The sequence below is a fragment of the Psammomys obesus genome, unplaced genomic scaffold, assembly GCF_907164565.1.
Source record: "Psammomys obesus unplaced genomic scaffold, mPsaObe1.curated_primary_1811, whole genome shotgun sequence".
Taxonomy (NCBI): domain Eukaryota; kingdom Metazoa; phylum Chordata; class Mammalia; order Rodentia; family Muridae; genus Psammomys; species Psammomys obesus.
The window spans coordinates 59,328-66,759 of NW_026596345.1; positions in this window are offsets into that span (position 1 = coordinate 59,328).

The following is a 7,432-nucleotide window of genomic DNA, read 5'->3' on the forward strand; positions in this document are numbered from 1 at the left end:
AGTCATCTTTGTCTTATGGCCGTCGCTTTCTCACTGTGACTCATCTTAATGTAGTGAATATATTTATTCTCTATTTTATGTCCACACTTTTGTTTGTTGCTGAATAAAGTTTTTCCTTATTCCTGTATATAAAGTTATCTTTTTCCATCTGTTTCTAAAAGATTTTATAGGTCTTTTTCATTTGTTTTGGTTTAACTCAGACTTAGATCAACTCAGAAATAAGGCATAAGACAGACACTTATTTTCCTATAGAAAACCAATGAGCCTTGATCTCCTGATGAGCACTGGTATCTGCCATTCATGGAGTTTCTTCATGTACGTGTGTCTGCTTTATATTGTCTAATCTGTTCTACTGGTCTTCTCCAAAGTTTATTGCCTTGAAATGACAATTTTACTCACTATCTGGAAAAGTAGAAGGATCTTTGGCTTCCTTCCTTCAGGAGCAATTTGTTTGCCTTCCATCTGCCTTTGTATAATAGTCTCATTCAGCTCACCAAACTGCATTCATAAAACAAGTCCTTTGTGTTTTGTATAGAATTACAGTGGCCTTGTAGATCATTTTGGCAGAACAGGCCTAGTTGTGATAATAAGCTGCTCATTTGTTCCACAATAAGAAAAATGTTCTCACTACTGAGTTACAAACATTCTGTACATATTCAGAGCAGAAATTCTTCACTAAGTTCAGGCTTTATCAATAATGTTTTCTGAGATTTCCCTTTCATTTCTTCTGACTGACTTTTGAAGAAGCAACGTTTTAATTTTATTATGCACATATCATCTGTTTCTCTGTTAGTGTTTGTAGATTTTTTGTTCCTGTTTAAGAAACCTTTACCTAACCTTAGGTCATGAAAATTTACTCTTATTTTCCCAGGAAACAGTGTATTGAGGTATTTTTACTTACATACAGAAATTTATTTATTTATCTGTCATTATTTATTGAAAAGTTTTTTTCTCCATAATAAATTGTGCATCTATCTTCATCAAAAATCAGTTGGCTATCTCTGTTTATGGTTCTAGTTTGGGAATGCCTCCTCTGCTCCTTTCATCAGTGTGTCTTTTTTTTTAATAAATAACTATGCCTCCATATCCATGGCTCTATAATATAATGTTGAAGGCAGGAATTATAGTTGGAGTAGCATATTCTAAATGTGTCTTCCATTTTCAACATTTTTTGCTGTTCCCTTGGCATTTCCATATTTCCCTATGAATGCATAATCCATTTGTCAAAAGGCAAGCCCACTAGATATGAGCTTAGAAGTGTACTAGAATGTACAGTTTAATTTAGGAGGACCAGTGTCATGACACTGATTCTCCTGTTCTGGGGATTCATCCAAGTTATTGCACACGACAGTAGCTTATTCCTACACACTCCTGAACCATTTGCCATTACATGAATGTCTTCTAATTTATCTGGCCATTTGCCATGGATGAATATCTGGTTTGGATCCAAGTGCTCTTATGAATAAAGCCACTTTAAAGAATGATGTAGAGATTTTGTGTGCACATAAACCTTCATTTCTTTGAGATGAATGCTCTGGGATTCAGTTGCTTGGTCAAAGGGTCATTGCATGGTTAATTTTTGAAACAAATTGACAAGCTCACCAACAAAGTATGAATAGTCCAGTTTCTCAACATCCTCACCACAGTGTGAGTGACCCAGGCTTCATTGTGTATTTTATGCCATTATTTTTATTTTATACATTCTAACCTGTATGTAACGGAAGTTTTGGTTTCTTGTTTTAATCCCATGTGTGGGATATTAGTTAGATTTTAGTTTGTCCAAAGCTGTTAATTGTCACGTATGGGGTATGGCCTTTGCCAGCTGTGGTAACAGCCTGCTGCGTGAGGCACAAAAAGGGGGAAGGTCTAGGACTCTGAGGATTTAAATTTGAGAGCTGAGAAAGTGAAGGTGTGGCATGTGGTGTTCATGTGTGGTGGATAACAGTTTGAAGAGAGCAGGGAGGGCTGGTGTGGCGGGTTGGTTGTTGTGATGCACACCGTGACTAAAATCAACCAGGAGAGGAAAGGTTCATGTCAGCTTAAAGGGTACAGCCTACTATCCAGGTTAGCCAAGGCAGACTGCCAAGGCACGCCCGGGGAGGCAGGAAGCAGAGCACAAGAAGGAGCCACACAGGAATGCTCCTTTGGCTTGATCAAATGCGAATGTGTGTGTGTGTGTGTGTGTGTGTGTGTGTGTGTGTGTGTGTGTGTATGCACACACATACAAGGTTTTGCTGTGTAGCCCTTGTTCCTTGGAACTTGCTGTGTAGAGCAAGCTAGCTTCAAACGCACAGACTCTGCCTCCCAACTTCTGAGATTAAAGGCTTGTGTCAACCCATCCAGCTTCAGCTCTCATTCTTTTATAGCCCCGGCCTACAAGAGCAGGGACGGTGCTACCCACAGTGGACTGGGCCTTTCTATATCTGAAAGCAATCAAGAAAATGCCCACAGGGGCTGAGGAAAGGGCTCACTGGTTAAGAGCACTTGCTGCTCTTTCAGAGGACCTGGGTTTGTTTCAGAGTCCCCACATGGTGTCTCTCATCTGTAACCCCAACTCTGAGATATGCCATGCCTGAGGGCACCAGGCCTGCACATGGTGTACATGTATACAAGCATGCAAACATACAGGCAAAACATTCATGCACTAAATCTAAACTAAATCTTTAAAAAAGAAGTTTTTTACATGCTCATGAACCAGTCTCATGAAGATTATTCCTCAGTTGAAGTTCCCTCTTCTTCAATATCTCAAGTTGACAGCAAAGATAAGCTATTACATTTCTTCTGTGTGTTTTGGCTAAATCTAAGAACATCCTAAGGACCATCTATGACTCTTTTTCCACTAAAAGTATTAAAGTTTTCTATTTATATTTAAGTTTGTAATGCATTTGAAATTACTTTTAAACAAGGTATGAAAGTTAAGTGGTTTGTTGTTGGTGATTTTTTTTTTTTGTTTTTGCTTTTTGTTTTGTTTTGTCTATGGTTATTTAATTATACCAGCACCATTTATGCCAACATAGCAATAGGTTAGCACAGGGCAGTGAGACAAAATTATTGCACAGAACATGTCACTGAATGGAGGAGAGAGGTAATTTGATTTTGCCAAAGAAAATGTGAGTCCTCACAGAAAATGAAACAGGGTGTAAAAGAAGGGTGAAGTGGAAATTTTTTTTTTGTTTGTTTTTTGTTTTTGTTTTGTTTTAAGACTCAGGTTTCTCATGTCCTGTTTTGCTGTAAGCTGGGAAAGTGATGTTTTGCTGGAGGCTGGCTTGTGAGAGGGCACGTGATTTTTTTTTGTTCTGAGCTCCCTCATATGAGGTCCGTGACTTTGGCCAGCTGAGAACATCTGTGGGTGGACTCTGAGAAGAGGAGATATATAGAGGCCCGCACACAGTGAGGCATCTCTCTTTGGATCAACATTGCTGCTCTAATCTTCATGCTTCAACACTTGATACAAGGATCCCACTTAGGGCTGAGCACTCCAAAGCCTGTCTGCTCTGTCGTCCCATTGTGGGTCTCTGTGTTGATCACTAGTCGCTTCAAAAGGAAGCTTCTCTGTTGAGGGTTCAGCAAGGCACAGATCTTCCAGCATAGCAATGTCATTAGGGATGGTTTTATTGTTGCTTTCCTTTAGACCCGAGGAGTGGATGCGCATATGCACAGGAAAGACCTCAACAAGTTTATACCAGACGAAATCCCAGAATGGAGAAGGAAAGTGAGCACAAGTCTTTCTTCCTTGTAAGACAAACTAATCTTTTGCCAAAAGCTCATTGTTCTTTGTCTCTGTTTCAGTGTTCCTTTGGGGGTTGGGGGTGGGAGGGAGGAATGGAGGTACTCTTGATGCTACAGTGAGGGAAGGAATTGCTAGATTAACCCAGAAATACAACCCCGCCACAGAAAGCTGTGTGGCCAAATGACCTTCACTGTAATTAACTTTTTAGCCTTGCAGGCTTCTACCCACTGCTAACTCTGAGAAAACAGTGACTGAATTGGGTCATGTTATAACTTAGAAAAAATGTAATTTTTGTGGTTAGCTTGCATATATACACTTTCCCCAAGTCAGCAAAACAGTTTATCTGATGCCCCCTTTCTTATACTTGCCTGATCATAAGAACCCCTCGAGGTAACAGATGAAGACTGTTGCCCTGACTCTCCTGGACCCATCCCTTCAGGAGAGGGCTTCTGAACACCTACCAGCTTTTAACAGTGCCTTAAAGGAGCTTAATAATCAAGGGATCTTGTAAGCACTGGAGTAATTCAGCTTGTGAACAGAGTAAGGTACATTTGCAACCCCTACATGAATTAACACATTGGTATTGGTGTGGGGGTGCTCATCGGATATCTTTAGCCCCGATTCAAAATCTTCCAAAGGTCCTGAGTTCAATTCCCAGCAACCACATGGTGGCTCATAACTATCTATAATAAGAGCTGGTACCCTCTACTGGTGTGTAGGCATACATGCAGGAAAAAAACTGTGTAAATAATAAATAAACAAATCTTTTAAAAATATCAAAGTCTGATTCAAAATTATGAGTTTCTCCTGAGCCCCAGCATCTGTTGTATACACCTACTCACTGAATCTGTATCCCTAATTAAAGCAGAATGGCTGTTGCTTATAAGTTACTGTGTATGAAAAGAATATGAGGTGTATACAAGAGAAAAACCTATAAAGAGAGAAAATACTCTTTTTTTAGAGAGGTTGTCATGAATCTTATGCAAGTATACCACATAACTGTTGCAGAGAGGAGCAGGAGAACCTGTTTTACACACATCTGTAATTGTGTGTAAAACCTTGGGAATGCTAAGTGACTTTTATCATATACACCATATACATTTTGTCTAGGACCCAAATCAAGATATTTTTTTTTAGGACAGCAAACTTAGACACCATGTGGAGATGAAAATGTTGTAAATCTGTGTTGTATTTAAAAATAAATTCTCCAAGAAAGAAATAATCTTACAAATGTTTATTTTAGTGTCTTGAAAACTAGCCCTGTAGGCATTAGATCAAAATTCTACATAGAGAATGTGGAACATAAAGTGTTCTCTATAGTAAGTGCTAAGTGAAATTCAGCAGTGTGCATGCCTTTAATGCCAGCCCTTGTGAGGCTGTGGGGGAAGAAGTGCAAGCTTCAGTCTAACCCAGGCTGCATAGAGAGGTCCTGTTTTAACAAGCAACAGAAGGAACACAGAAAAATACATAATACTGCAACAGCATCCCTCCAGGAGATGAAACAGTGACACCCTTGAATAGAAACATTGGGCATAGGAAGATGAGGGAAATCACAATTCCATACATTAAGGTCCTGAGCAGACTACAATCATATCCTCACCTTCCACATTCAACTCCACTCACTGCCAAGTTCTCCTTTAATGTGCCTGCTTTACAGTTTCTTCTCTCCACATACACTGGTGCAAGCAATCCCCACACATCATATCACCAAATAAAGAACCTGACCCTATGAGATAAGAAAGTTAAGTTTCAGCAACATAAATCTAGTTTTAGGGGTATTATTCTTATATAAATGATCCAAACAGCAGAAAACATGCCGTAAGTCCCATATTGCCATTTAAAATTTTCTAAATTGTTTTCACCTGGTCACATGACTCAGTGCTTACAGGTATGTATGACCCTTCCAGGGGTCCATTTTGGGCTCCCAGCACTTACCTCATCTGGAGTATAACTGCTTCTAACTCCAGCCCCAGAGCATCTGATGCTGTCCTCTGGCCTCTGTGACTAGTGAACCCATGCATTCATATCCCCCCCCCACACAAATTAAAAATGATGAAAATAGATCTTTAAATAAGCTAGTGAGCATCTGGGAACATAGGACTTTAATCCCAGTACTTAGAAGGTAGAAGCAAGTGGATCTCTGTTCGATTGAGGTCATTCTAGTCAACAATGCAAGCTTCAGCACAGCCAAGTGTATATAGTGAGACCATGTTTCAAATAAAAGAAAACATTTTTAAGTTGAAAATGAATGAATGAATGAATAAATAAATAAATGGAGCTATAGACATAGTTCAGTGATTGAACATTTGACTAACAAATGTTTGAGGCCATGAATTAAAATCCAAGTTAAAAAAAAAAAAAAAGAAAAACTAAAAAAAAAAAAAATTTAACAAAATGACAACAACAAAATATAGAGGAAGAAAAACAAATGCTGTAAACTTTATAGTAAAGCTGAAACAATGCTAAGAATTCCTTCCAAATGGAGAAATAATAAAAAGTACTGAATGTTTAGTATTTCTACTGCAGTGTTGGCACTCAAACCTTGAGCATTCCTTGAACATGCTAGGCAAGATCTGTGGTAAGCTTTGTGGGGCACATAGAGTTTATGCTTTGTTTCATTTTGTTTTAAAGCAAATAAACAAAGCCTTAGCTTCAGTGCTGTAGGAAAATGCAGTACAAGATTCACTTAGGGTATGGGTTTTATTTTGATGAATTTGTGAAAGATTGTTTTTCTTGCCCTTGTTTGAATATGGAAAGTGGAGAACCCATGCCACAGTCTTCAAATTTTATACATGCACATATTAGTTATAGAGAGTTGTGTTGCCGTAATTCTTGCTAGGGAGACATGAACAAACGTCTATTTTCCCTAGATAGTGTACCATTGACAATCCAGAGACACAATGCCACCCATATTTAGGTTGCTGATACAGTGAGCCTAATTGGAGCTGCTCGAAAGACTCTGGGAAACTTAGAACTCACTGCAGTGCCAAAGAAGAGAACCTTTAAACCCTGCCCTCAGGCAGGTCTATGAGCCATTAGTGTGTTATCTCACGGATCCTCCCTCACTTCTTCAAGAGAACTCTAATGGACCCAATTTTGTGATACTCTTCTGCAGATAACCACATCTGCGCAGACTTCAGGACAGCACAGTCATGCCATTCACAGATGACAAGTTCCAGAACAGCATGGGAGTTGGAGGTGGCAATTGGAGAAGGGCTTTCAAGCACCATAATACTTAGACATGAATTAATTGTACCTATTCTTGAAGAGAAGATAGACAGTCTAAGATTCAGAAGTACATGAAAGAAAGGGGCTTCATTTATAGAAGTTAGAATTGAGATAAGAGCATATCTCGGAAAAATAAAGAAAAAAAATAGAAAGAATAGCATGAATAGTATTATGTAGAGCTTGGGAGATGGAAATTGAAAATTATGTTAAAATTAGGGTGAGGGGATGTCCAGCAGAGCAATTTCAATGTTATCTTAAGCTTTACTTTCAGAAGTTCAAACACCAGATCTGGTGACCTGTCCACTATCATTTTCATCCTCATTAACCTGAATTTCAGGGATTTAAAGATAGCTCCTGAAGAATGCATTTCAAGTGAAAGTATCTGATCTTGTCTTGAAGGGAAGAGGAAGGGCAAAGAGCAGGTGTGGAGCCATCAGGTATGTGAGATGGTGCATGGCCACGGGAAGGGCAATA